The 13,923-nt window shown below is 40.3% G+C and overlaps 1 protein-coding gene across 7 annotated transcripts in view; it reads right to left on the bottom strand.

Moving 5' to 3' along the window:
* Window positions 1-13,923, bottom strand: part of FRMPD1 (FERM and PDZ domain containing 1) — a 173,148-nt gene that overhangs the window by 104,628 nt on the left and 54,597 nt on the right. For 5 of the 7 annotated variants that reach the window (XM_049895799.1, XM_049895797.1, XM_049895795.1 and 2 more), the window contains one exon: window positions 8,665-8,767. The exons of 1 other annotated variant lie outside the window; for it this stretch is intronic. The gene's annotated coding sequence lies outside the window, so the exon portion shown is untranslated. Of the gene's footprint in view, window positions 1-2,055; window positions 2,247-8,664; window positions 8,768-13,923 lie in introns of those variants that run through there. One more of the 7 variants, XM_049895803.1, reaches the window with a different exon arrangement.

Here is a 13,923-nt window from a genome sequence, read left to right as displayed (position 1 = left end):
AAATGAAAACAAGGGAAATGCTGAAGCCATGGTGGAGATAAAGTAAGCTTTATCTTTCTTTATTATTTCTTACAACTGCATGTGAATCAACAATTATCTCAAAATAAAAAGCTTAATTCAAAAAAGTGTGTGTTGTAGATAAAGATTAATAACCAAATTACTCACATCTTTTCCCTAAATTGCCCCTTCTGTATTGCCTCCGTATCTCAACTGGTGGTGGTACCACCTTCCCCCTAGGCACTTAAGTCAGAAACTAAGGGGACACCCAACACTCTTCCCTCTTCCTCGTCTCCATACCCTACTGGTCACTAAGTCCAGTCAACTCTGGCTCCTTAGCATCTTTTATACATGTCTCCTCCTCTCCATCTTGCTGCCATTTGCTTTAGTTCAAGCCTCCATTTCTTGCCAAGGCTGTAGTAACCCTCAGCCTTCCTTATTTGCAATTCATCCTCCACATGCTGCCTGTGAACTTTTTAAACCACAGCTTTGACAAGTCACTCTCCTGCTGAAGATACCCGTTGTTCCTTAACGTTGTGATAAAATCCAAACTCTTTAGCAGAGCACTTAACACTGGAGACTTATCTCCACCTCACCCCCATGCCTGCATATCACAAGCCCTGTGTTCCTGAGGCACACGATATTTTATAATAGTAAAACTAGCTACAATTTATTTATTACTATGTGCCAGGCACTGTGCTAAGTGCTTTACATACACTGTCTCATGTAATAAGAGGCATAGAACATAGTGCTAAAAAATGCAGTCACTGGAGTCAAATTGTCTGGGTTAAAATCCCTATGTCGCCACCTTTTAACCTGTATAATCTTGAAGTAAGGATGGCAAAACTTCATCTTACATACTTTGGACATGTTATCAGGAGGAACCAGTTCCCTGGAGAAGGACACCATGCTTGGTAGAGTAGAGGGTCAGCAAAAAAGAGGAAGACCCTCAACAAGATGGATTGACACAGTGGCTGCAACAATGGACTCAAGCACAATGATTGTGACAATGGTGTAGGATCAGACGGTGTTTCATTCTGTTGTACATATGGCTGCTATGAGTCAGAACCAACTCGATGGCACCTAACAATAATCTTGAAAAATAGAGTGCCTAAGTGGTGCAAACAGTTAAGCGCTCAGCTACTAGTCAAAAAGTTTGAACCCACCCAGAGGTGCCTTGGAAGATAGGCCTGCAATCTGCTTCTGAAGGGTCACAAACTTGAAATCCCTGTGGAGCAGTTCTGTTCTGCACATATGAGGTACCCATGAGTCAGAACTGACTTGACAGCAACTAACAACAATGGTCTTGGAAAAGTTCCATAACCCCTCAATTTTTTTTTTTCCTCTTTAAAGGAGGATAACAAGAATACCTACATCATAGAGTAAAGGTTAAGAGAATTACTACAGAGCTGGCAATACTAGTAATGCATATGATCAATTATATGCAGTGAGGATTACTATGCTCATTTTAGTGAGAAAGAGACCAAGGCTCCAGAAATAAAATAAACTACTGTGATTGTTAAGGCTGTGTGTCATCTTGGCTGGGCCATGATTCTCAGTGGTTTGGAAGTTATAGTGTGATCACTACCATGATAAGATATGATATAACGTGATCACCTCCGTGATGGGATCTGCTGTGAGTAGTCAATCAGTTGAAAGGGAGTTTCCTTGGGCGTGTGGACTACACCGAATATAATGGACATTCTGGCAAGGCTCGTGGGCTTTTGCCAGCTCTGGATCCTGCAGCTGGCTCCTGTTTGTCTGACCTCCAGTTCTTGGGACTTGAGCTAGCAGTTTACCTGCAGTCTTGCCAAATTTCTTCACAGTCTGGAGCAAGAGCCCTGCTCTCTGACCTGCCAATCTTGGGTTTGTCAGCCCCTGTGGCTACGTGAATCAGAAGAAGCCTCTATCTTGACCCAGAGACTTGGAATGTTTCAATCTCTACAACAGTGAACTCCATTTCCTTGATAGGCTTTACTGGCTTTGCTTCTCTAGAGAACCCAGCCTAAGACACTTGCCTAAGATTCCACTGCTAAATACTTTGCATTAAGTTACTACCTCCTTTTGGGAAGCTTCCTCATTTCTCCACCTTTGCCTCCAACCTGCTAGTCAAATTCTTCTTCATTCTTCAAATCTTGGTCAAAAGTATCTTCTCCTCTATAAAGTCTTCCCAGTCCCTTCTTTGTGCCTCTTGGTATATGCCTGCAATAAACCACCCAGCACATCACATACCAATGATTTATCTACATGTCTGTCCTCTTGAGACCTCCTTGAGAAAGACAATATCTTATTTTCCTTCCATATTTTTTGAATGGATGAATAAATCAAGGAATAAAATATACATTAAGGATCTCAAAACAGTTTTACTCTAATAGCCATCATTTCAACGTACATCACTTTTCAGCCCCGTTTTTGTCGCTGTTTTTGCTTTTCTTGGTGAGAGGATAGCATCAAATGATCCAATATTAACATAGAACAAGATGCAGCCAGACTGAAATTTCTCATACTGCTGTTTGGTTGTGCCTTGTCCCTCTCAGACATCCCTCCTTTTTTTAGTGACACTCTGTAATAACCCATAATGAGAAACTGTGTTGCATCCTAATGAGACTTCCTGACTAAAGCATCTGAGGTTTAAATTTATTTCCCATAAGTACCATTTCAGCTAAAAGTTTGCTTTCTCTATGGCAATGAGTGTGCCATTTGTCATCTGCTAAGTGCCCATACCTTCCCTTATCTGTATTAATCTTCTTTGCATTCAAATACTTCTGAGAGCTTACTTAATAGTTAGCTTTCTATACAATTTCCTTCTTAGAATGCCTAACTTTTCCTGACTTCATATCTATTGTTCCCAAAATAGAATAGTTTACTGCTTCAAATTTCAGCTTTACTGTCTGCAGTGATTTAGGACAAGTTTCTGCTCTTCCTCAGAGTGATCAAATTCCATATGGTTAAAAAAAAAAAAAAAAAAAAAGCCAGACCCTTTCATTTTGTATGGAAGGGTGTTTCAAAAAGAAATTTCACTGTTAGAAACACTGATTTTGCATACCAAACCACAAGTAAATTGGCAATTTTAATACTTTCAAATCAAATTAATGAGAAGCAGCTCAGAGTTAAAGAAAGAACACTGGTAGGGGGAACAGGAAAAAAATGGGTTCCAGTACTGGTTCTGCCACTTGCCCAAGTCCGCTCACTCAACAGGCCTCAGGAGAAAGGTGGAATGGGACTGAATGACCTCCAAAGTCTCTTTCGATAGAAAATGGCACGATTGTTTAATGGGCCTACAGGTAGTCATTCATTCATTCAACATGGTTGAGAGTCTACTATGGAATTATGCTTTTTGAAGTTTAGTGATATAAATATAAATCCAGGCTGGATGGGGAATGGAATCCTTTGATTAAAAGAGTTTTATTTATACCACGTAAACTGATTTTTTTTTTAAAACTGATTGCATGTTTTCAATATTAAAGATCTTAATGCAGAACTATAATAAAGACAGTTTAAAGCAAGACTTTGGTAGTTCACGAACCATGAGCTGTTGGGGAACTGCAGGAGGACCATTAAGAAGAGCTAGTGTTTCTGGTGAGCTGCTGATAGAAAAGCAGTGCCTTAGAATTCTAGAATCTAGTTCTGTCCTACCTTGCGGTACGGATATGGGAAAGTCACATCACCTCTCTGGGCTACAGTTTCTCTTCTGTAAAATGAGGGGACAATACCAGATGACAGCCATGGTTCCTTGAATTCTAAGTTGAATGATTCTTCCAGATTAAGGAAGCTAACGTGTTATCTAGTCACAAAGAGAGGTTCTGATGATGTCTGCAAAAGAAACCAAGCACTTATCATGAGGATTATATGACCTCCTTAGGACAATTAAATTGTTGCTTTCCGAGAGAAATGATGACATAAAGGCATGTTCTTACTCCCAAGATTCTAGGATACAGAAGAAGACATTCACTGCTCATGTCTCAAAAATGAATTGTACAGCTTACTAGAAGCTACCAAGAACAGGGAGTTAGGTGAGAAAGTCCATTATCTGTGTATTAGTGAAGAGAGATCTCCCAACAGTCTCCAAACCTTGCCTGGTCACTTATTCATTCTCTCAAAGATGACCTATTTTTAGTGGAAAACATGTCTCCTTTCTGGATTGCTTCCTTAGCTCTCATATAAGCCATAAAAAAAACATATAAGCCATATCTGCTTAAATTTCTTTTCCCATTCCTAATCACATTCTCAGAAACCCTGGTCGCGTAGTGGTTAAGTGCTACCGCTTCTAACCAAAACGTCGGCAGTTCAAATCCACCAAGTGCTCCTCGGAAACACTACGGGGCAGTTCTAGTCTGCCTTATAGGGTTGCTATGAGTTAGAAGCAACTTGAGAGTAATGGGTTTAATCACATTCTCAGGAGCCCTAGTGTTGAAACGGTTAAACGCACAGCTGCTAACAAAAGTCATAAGTCAAAGGTTGGAATCTACCAGCCACTCTGTTGGAGAAAAATGTGGCAATCTGCTTCTGTAAAGATTTACAGCCTTGGAAACCCTATGGGGCTGTTCTACTCTGTCCTATAGGGTCGCTATGAGAATTTGACTCAAAGTCAATGGGTTTGGTTTTTCAGTGAATCACATTCTCTGCTCCTTGATAACACTGTACTCTGCTCTATTGCTAATGCGGTGGACTTAACGACTCAGTTGGAAACAGAGGGAGAAGATGGCATATTTGTGTGGAGTTGGGAACGATTATCACAAAATTTTTAAAAACATTCAAGCTCTTTATATCTCCTGTCAGATGAATGCTTATCTCATTCTAAGGTGATAAATCTTTGAGTGTTCTGAAAGACTGCTTCGAAAATATAGGGATGACTTCAGTATCTTTCACCTTCTACTTTTTATATCTTTTTAAAATCTTCTTTCTTCTTTCTGGAAGGGGAAGGATCAGCTCCTGGGAGGAAGGCATGCCCTTGAGGTGTGGTCAGTGTAGTGTGACCCTACCCTTGCCAGCTACATCTGTTCTAATTCCAACAGGCTCAGCTTCTGCTGGGTGACTGCAGCTTCACACCACGGATCTGTTTCCCATCACCCCAGGGGCAGATGCCACAATCTCCATCACCATTTTATTTGTCCCCTTTACTTTTTCATAGTGCTTCACAGTTTGTAAAACAGACACCGCAATCATCATATTCTCTCAACACCTCCTTGATAAGCTCCAGGATAAACATTATGATCCCCTTTTTAGAGATGAATAAACTGAGACAAGCTCAGAGAAGTCAAATGATTCGTATGAGCTCATACAGCTGGTAAATGGAATTCAAATCCAGGCTTACCTGGGTAGCAGAGCTCCATCCTTGGAGGAAAAAAGATGACTGACTGCAACAGAATTGTGTTATGGAGACATTTCCTAACTCATCCTAGGGTGACTATCTAGGGAGATTCTCTGAAGACGGGGCCAGCATCCTGGAGCTGACTTCCACTGTCCCCAGCTACCCGCTGAGGTGACTCAAACTGTGAGACAGTGAATAGAAGGGGTCAGACAGTATAGCTGGAACATGAAGGAGATTCCACACACATCTGAGAGAGAGCCATTACAGGACTGGTGAAGTGTGGCGTCTGGGAGGGCCAAGGCCCAAGAACCTGGAAAGTGGTTGTCTTAGTCATCTAGTGCTGCTATAACAGGAATACCACAAGTGGGTGGCTTTAACAAAGAGATATTTATTTCCTCATAGTAAAGTAGGCTAAAAGTCCAAATTTAGGGTGTTAGCTTCAGGCAAAGGCTTTCTGTCTCTGTAGGCTCTGGAGGAAGATCTTTGTCCTTAGTCTTCCCCTGGTTGAGGAGCTTCTCAGGAGTAGGCACCCTGGGTCCAAAGGACACGCTCTGTTCCCAGCGCTGCTTTCTTGGTGGTATGAGGTCCTCCTGTCTCTCTGCTTGCTTCTCTCTTTTATATCTCCAGAGATTGCCTTAAGACACAACCAATCCTATAGGTTGAGTCCTGCCTCACTAACACAACTGCCCAGCCATCCTCCCTCATTAACATCATAGAGGCAGGATTTACAACACAAAGGAAAATTACACAATACCAGGAATCATGACCCAGCCCAACTGATATACGCATTTTTGGGGGGACCTAATTCAATCCATGACAGTGACCTACCTTGCAAGTGTGCTTGCATTGAAAGCCATTGATTCTGGGGATACTTGAGGGGCCCAACTGACCCCAACTGAGTGGGACCCCTTAGCAGATGAGGAAGAACTTCCCTTGCCCACTTCCTGCACATAGTCCTGAGGAAGAACTCCTGATTCTGCTGAAGTCTACCTCCCTAGAAGGAAATGACAGTTGGACCACACTACCCCTCCCAGGACCACCGCTAGCCCACACTTCATCTTCATATAAAAGGCAATCCCCCTCAGATACTCTTCTGAAAATGAAAAAATAACGGTCCCTTCCATCAGGCAGATGCAGCTTCACATCAGGGCAAACAGCTCAGCAAGTGGATTTTAGTTCCTACTTATCCTCTCAACCTGGTACCCTGTGCAGTATACAACCTAAACAATGGCACAGAAAAGCCCAGCCTCTCTCCATTCAAGTAGGGAGTGTCCCAAGACCCTAGAGGCCTCTCTCACCTCAGCTCAGCCAAGTGGATCCAGCCAACCAGATTAGTTCACCACTAAGCTACTGAAGAAGAAGCATCTCTCTTTCCTCTCATGATTACTAAACTGCTGTTACCAAAGGGACCATAATAGTGTGGCTTGCCCAGGTGTTGATATGAGAAACCAAAGGAGATCAGAGATCATTTAAGGAGATTCAATAGCTTTAAGACTAAGTTGAAAGAAACTAAAAGGAAGTGTTTACATGGTGATGTTGTTGTTGTGTGTCCACTCGATTCCAACTCATAGTGAACATATATGACAGAGTAGAACTTTCCCATAGGGTTTCCTAAGCTGTAATCTTTATGGGAGCAGATCGCCAGGTCTTTTCTCCCACAAAGCAACTGGTTGGTTCAAACCACTAACCTTTTGGATAGCAGTTAAGTGCTTAAAAATCATGCCACAAACAAGCGGCCATCTAAGATGCATCAACTGGTCTCAACCCACGTGGATCAAAGGAGAATGAAGAACACCAAGGTCACAAGATAATTATGAGCCCAAGAGACAGAAAGCGCCACATGAACTAGAGACTTACATCATCCTGAGACCAGAAGAACTAGATGGTGCCTGGCCACAACCAGTGCCTACCCTGACAGGGAGCACAACAGAGAACCCCTGAGGGAGCAGGAGAACAGTTGGATGCAGACCCCAAATTCTCATAAAAAGACCAGACTTAACGGTCTGACTGAGACTAGAAGAATCCCGGCGGTCATGGTCCCCAAACCCTCTGTTGGCCCAGGACAGGAGCCATTCCCGAAGACAACTCATCAGACATGGATTGGACTGGACAATGGGTTGGAGAGAGATGCTAATGAGGAGTGAGCTACTTGTATCAGGTGGACACTTGAGACTGTGTTGGCATCTCCTGTCTAGAAGGGAGATGGGAGGGTAGAGAGGGTTAGAAACTGGTAAAAAGGTCATGAAAGGAAAGACTGGAAGGAGGGAGTGGGTTGACTCATTAGGGGGAGAGTAAATGGGAGTATGTAGTAAGGTGTGTATAAGTTTATATGTGAGAGACTGACTTGATTTATAAACTTTCACTTAAAGCACAATAAAAATTATTAAAAAAAAATCATGCCACAAAAGCAAGGTTTTTTTAAAATGAGAATTTTAATGAAATACAAGAAAAGATTACAAAGAAATGGTCAGAATGAGGAAAAGTTGTTTTGGGAAGTTAAATAGACAATTTCTAAATTCAAACACTTCAGTTGTGGAAGTGAAAACAGAATGATCACCACTGAAAACTGATCTGATGATTTGAGACATCAAAAAAGGAGAACTATCCCACAATACCAAGAGAGAAATACAAACGAATGGAAATTACAAGTCAAAAAGGTTAAAAAACAGGAATGAGAAATCTTGGAAACATGCAAGTAACAGGAGTACCAAAAGGAGTGAAAATAACAAAGGACCAAACAATAACCAAATAAATAATGGAAGAAGCTTTATGAACTTTAAGAAACTTGAGTTTTCAGGTAGAAAAGACTCACTGAGTGTTGTTGTTGTTAGGTGCTGTTGACTCATAGCAACTCGTGTACAACAGAACAAAACACTGGCTGATCTTGTGCCTTCCTCATGATAGTTGCTATGCTTGAGCCCACTGTTGCAGCCAATGTGTCAGTCCATCTTTATAACACATACCTAGTTCTGGACAAAACAGGGGGGACATGTTTCTCCCACTAAGTACAGCTAAAAGCCCAGATACAATGTATAAACAAACATAAGATCCTGAACGATGGAGAGAAGAAGGTAGCTTGACTAGGGCCCTCAGGACTCCAGGAACAACATGGTAATGAATTCACTGGGTCTTCCTTTTGCCTCCTGTATATCCCAGCCTAGGCACTAGAGAAACTTACAACTAGGAAATGCCAACAGGAACAGACCAAAAAAAAAAAGCCTTACGAAAACTTGATCTCTCTAGCCAAAGGAACAGGAAAGGGCAGCCTAACAAGATAGAAACTTTTATGACAATAACCACTTTATTCCTGCCAAACACCATGAGAAAAAAAGGCACACAAACCCCTCAGTGCTCACCAGTCAGTGAAGGCTAAGTGTGGAGCTTAGACTTCAACTCCTGCCCAGAAGTACCAAGGTGATGTTCCTCTTCCCCCAGCAGTACAGTATCAGTTGACGCCTCCTAAAATAGAAGATTTGAATAAGATCCAGAACCTCATAACACAGTGATGTCACTAGGGTTGGTGTTACCCAGTGTGGTAATTCATGGTGTCACCCAATCTCCACTATGGACATCCTGTCATACCAGATCATACAGAATCCTTAGTAATGTTTTTTGTACTAATGTTACTTGTAAACCATAATTTCCATATATTGCTCCTTCTTTTCCTTTAATTACTACTTCATTCTCAAAAAAGTTATTGATATAGGTTCACAAAAACTAATTACCACAATATTGTAGCTAAAACACCAGAAAATTTACAAAATCAGTGACTATAAAAACACCAGCAACAATGTAAACAACAGTGCATGTTTATAGTACATGCCGATGAAACCTTGTGATTCCAAGCGTTATTGTAACTGGGTAATAACGACAGTTCTGACCAGAGTGCATTAGAAGGTTCAGAAAGTAAATCAACATAAAGTTTTAGCCTTGTAGGTATATTGATACATGTAAGCTGGGCTTATGAAAAATGTTTTTGTTGTTATAACTAGAGTGATATTTTTATAGACAATCATTTTGGTGTAACCCTCTCTGAGAGTGTCACGCAGTGTGGTCTGCACCCCCTGCACCCTTCTAGTGATGTCACTGTCATACCATAATAACCAAAGTGTCTAGAATACAATACAAAGTCACTCATCATACCAAGAATCAGAAAAAGCTCAAATTGAATGAAAAATAGACAACAGCTGCCAAAATGGAGATGATACAGATGTTGGAATTATCTGACAAGAATTTTAAAGATGCCATCATAAAAATATTTCAGTAGAGGCAGGGCTAAGATGGCTGAGTAGTCAGATGCTTCTGGTGATCCCTCTTACAACAAAGACTTGAAAAAACAAGTGAAATGATTATACTTATGACAAGCTAGGAGCCCTGGACATCAAAGGCAAAGTTAGAAAATGGACTGAGAAGCAAGGGGAGGGAGAGATGGTTCAGAAGTTGAGAGGAGTTGCCAGACCTATGTCACCGGGAACCCTCAGGCACCATTCCCAGGAGCGACTGTGGTGGTCTGGTGGTAGCGTAAAGTCTCAGTTTCCTCAGGGAGAAACAGCCAGCTGCACAGCCTACTCACACCTCCAGAACCAGAGAAGAATTGCACTCTCGGCAAAAGCTAAGTACTTGCGTATATTTTACTGTGCCCCATGCCACCAAGCCAGTTTCAGTGGCTGTCAATTTCCCTGGGCCTGAGATAGGTCCTGCTGAGCACTCTGAGCCATTCTACCAGACTTGGAAAAGGAATAAATTCACAATTGGGGGAAAAGACTATCTTCCAGCTCTACTAACTTGGGGAGAGCAGGACAGAAGTGGTTCCTGTCCAGGCATAAACAGTCCATGGACTTTGAATACTTTTCCCCCCTGCATGGACCTGTGTGGGCCTATTTCAGGAGAATAGACTTTAGTTGGCAGATTGCAACTATTTCACCTGTGCGGTGGAGAGGTGGGTGTTTGATGTTTGACACCTCTTTGCCTATTAAACAGGGTAACCTACCCATATCAGGGGCCTAAGGTCTGGTGCCTCCACTCACATCACCCAGCCACCCATGACAGGGGTCCAAGGATAACTGGTACCTCCCAGTTTTTACAACCAAAAGCACTGGGTGCCTAGGGGCTGTCTTGCAGAACCCACCAACCTGTGTGCTCTAGGGAACAGGGATGTGCTTTCCTCACAAACACTTGGGGGATGGTTGTCATCCCCCTGCCTTACTGACAGTATGACCCCCTGCTGTAACCAGACGTCTGTATCTACACCAATCACCCCTGCCCCTCTAAGACTATAGGACAGAGCCTGTACCGCACACTTGATGACCAGCTGCCCGTACACCTGAGCTGAATCCATACAAGAAAAGTGAATGGACTCCTAGGCTGATATACCTAATAACAGCTCTAGCCATCTGGTGACAGGATGTTAGACCTTCAAAGGCAAAAATAACCGAGCTAGCTCACTCAAGTAACCTATTTGGGCATATCAAAACAAAACAAAGCAAGAAGCTAGGATATAGTAAGCAAACATAAAATAAACTAATACAATAGCTTATAGATGGCTCAGAGACAACAATCAGTATGAAATCACATAAAGAAGAAGACCATGATCACTTCAACAAGCTCTCAAAAAAAAAGAATAAAGGCATCTTCTGGATGAAGGTGCCTTCCTGGAATTACCAAATGCAGAATACAAAAGGTTAATATACAGAACTCTTCAAGACATCAGGAATAAGAACAAGCAATACGTAGAACAAGCCAAGGAACACACAGTCAAAGCCACTGAAGAAATTAAAAAGGTTATTCAAGAACATACTGAAAAATTTAATAAGGTTCAAGAATTCATAGAGACAGCAACCAGAAATTCAGAAGACTGACGATAAAATTACAGCATTAGACAACTCAATAGAAAGTCAGAGGAACAGAATTGTGGAAGTAGAAGCCAGAGTTAGTGAGACTGATGATAAAACACTTGGCAACAATATATTTGAAGAAAAATCAGATTAAGGAATTAAAAAAAAAAATGAAGAAACCCTAAAAATCATGTGGGACTCTATCAAGAGAGATAGCCTATGAGTGATTGGAGTACCAGAACAGGGACAGATAACAGAAAATACAGAGAGAATTGTTGAAGATTTGTTCACAGAAAACTTCCCTGATATCGTGAAAGATGAGAAGATATCTATACAAGATACTCATTGACCTCCACATAAGGTAGATGTTAAAAGAAAGTCACCAAGATATATTACAATCAAACTTCCCAAAACCAAAGATAAAGAGAGAATTTTAAGAGCAGCTAGGGATAAACAAAAAGTCACCTACAAAGAAGAGTCAATAAGAATAAGCTCGGACTACTTGGCAGAAACCATGCAGGCAAGAAGCCAATGGGATGACATATATAAAGCTTTGAAGGAAAAAACTGCTAGCCAAGAATTATATATCCAGCAAAACTGTCTCTCAAATATAAAGGTGAAATTAGGACATTTCCAGATAAACAGAAGTTTAGGGAATTTGTAAAAACCAACTCAAAACTATAGGAAATACTAAAGGGACGTCTCTGGTTAGAAACTCAATAATATCAGATATCAACCCAAGGCTAGAACAACAGGACAGAGCAACCAGATGTCAACCCAAATAGGGAAGTCACAAAAATAAATCAAGATAAAAAAATGCTCAAAACAGGGAAACAGTGATGTCATTATGTAAAAGAAGAAAACATTAAAACAATAGAGACTAAGAAATGTAGTCATAGGTCTTTCATATGAAGAGGAAGACAAGGCAATATAAATAAATAAAAGTTATGTTTAAACTGAGAAAAATAGGTGTAAATATTAAGGTAACCACAAAGGAGATTAACAATCTTACTCATTAAACTAAAATACAAGATAAAAATAGAGACTCAGCAAAAAAAAAAAAAAAAAAAAAAAAAAAAAAAACCACAATGAATAAGAGGAAAAGACAATATATAAAGATAAACTACCCAGGACAAAAAATCAAGTGGGAAAAAAAAGAAACTGTCAACAACACACAAAAAAAGACATCAAAATGACAGCACTAAACTCATACCTATACATACTTACACTGAATATAAATGAACTAAATGCACTGATAAAGAGACAGAGAGTGGCAGAATGGATAAAAAAACAAGATCCGTTTATATGCTGTCTGCAAGAGACACACCTTAGACTTGGAGACACAAACAAACTAAAACCCAAAGGATGGAAAAAAATATATCAAGCAAACAACAATCAAAAAAGAGCAGGAGTGGCAATAATAATTTCTGACAAAATAGACTTTAAAGTTAAATCCACCACAAAGACTAAGGAAGGACACTATATAATGATTAAAGGGACAATATACCAGGAGGATATAACCATATTAAATATTTATGCACCCAATGATGGGCTGCAAGATACGCAAAACAAACTCTAACGCCATTAAATACTGAGATAGACAGCTCCACAATGATGGTAGGAGACCTCAACACATCACTTTTGGTGAAGGACAGAACATCAAGAAAGCTCAATAAAGACACGAAGATATAAATGCCACAATCAACCAACTTGACCTCATAGACATATACAGAACATTCCATCCAACAGCAGCCAAGTATACTTTCTTTTCCAACGGACATGGAACATTCTTTAGAATAGACCACATATTAGGTCATAAAGCAAGCCTTAACAGAATCCAAAACATTGAAATATTACAAAGCACCTTCTCTGACCATAAGGTCATAAACGTAGAAATCAATAATAGAAAAAGCAAGGAAAAGAAATCAAACACTTGGAAACTAAAAAATACCCTGCTCAAAAATGATTGGGTTATGGAAGACGTTAAGGATGGAATAAAGAAATTCATAGAATCCAATGAGAATGAAAACACTTCCTGTCAGAACCTTTGGGACACAGTGAAAGCAGTGCTCAAAGGTCAATTTATATCAATAAATGCACACATACAAAAAGAAGTAAGGGCCACAATCAAAGAATTATCCCTACAACTTGAACAAATAAAAAGACAGCAACAAAAGAAGTCCTCAGGCACCAGAAGAAAGCAAATAATAAAAATTAGAGCAGAACTAAATGAAATAGCGAAGAGAAAAAACAATTGAGAGAGTTAAGAAAACCAAAAGTTGGTTCTTTGAAAAAAATTAACGAAATTGATAAACCATTGGCTATACTGACAAAAGAAAAACAGGAGAGGAAGCAAATAACCCAAATAAGAAATGCGATGGGCGGTATCACAAAAGACCCAACTGAAATTAAAAGAATCATATCAGATTACTATGAAAAATTGTACTCTAACAAATTTGAAAACCTAGAAGAAATGGATGAATTCCTAGAAACACACTACCTACCTAAGCTAACACAAACGGAGGTAGAACACCTAAATAAACCCATAACAAAAAAAGACATTGAAAAGGTAACTTAAAAACTCCTAACAACAACAACAAAAAAAAAAACGCCCTGGCCTGGACGGCATCACTGCAGAGTTCTACCAAACTTTCAGAGAAGAGTTAACACCACTACTACTAAAGGTATTTCAGAGCATAGAAAAGGAAGGAATGGTCCCAAAGTCATTCTATGAAGCCAGCATATCCCTGATACCAAAACCAGGTAAAGACACCACAAAAA

Source organism: Elephas maximus, chromosome 9 (assembly GCF_024166365.1).
Source record: "Elephas maximus indicus isolate mEleMax1 chromosome 9, mEleMax1 primary haplotype, whole genome shotgun sequence".
In the NCBI taxonomy this organism is placed as follows: Eukaryota; Metazoa; Chordata; class Mammalia; order Proboscidea; family Elephantidae; genus Elephas; species Elephas maximus.
This window is presented reverse-complemented; position numbering and strand designations above follow the sequence as displayed.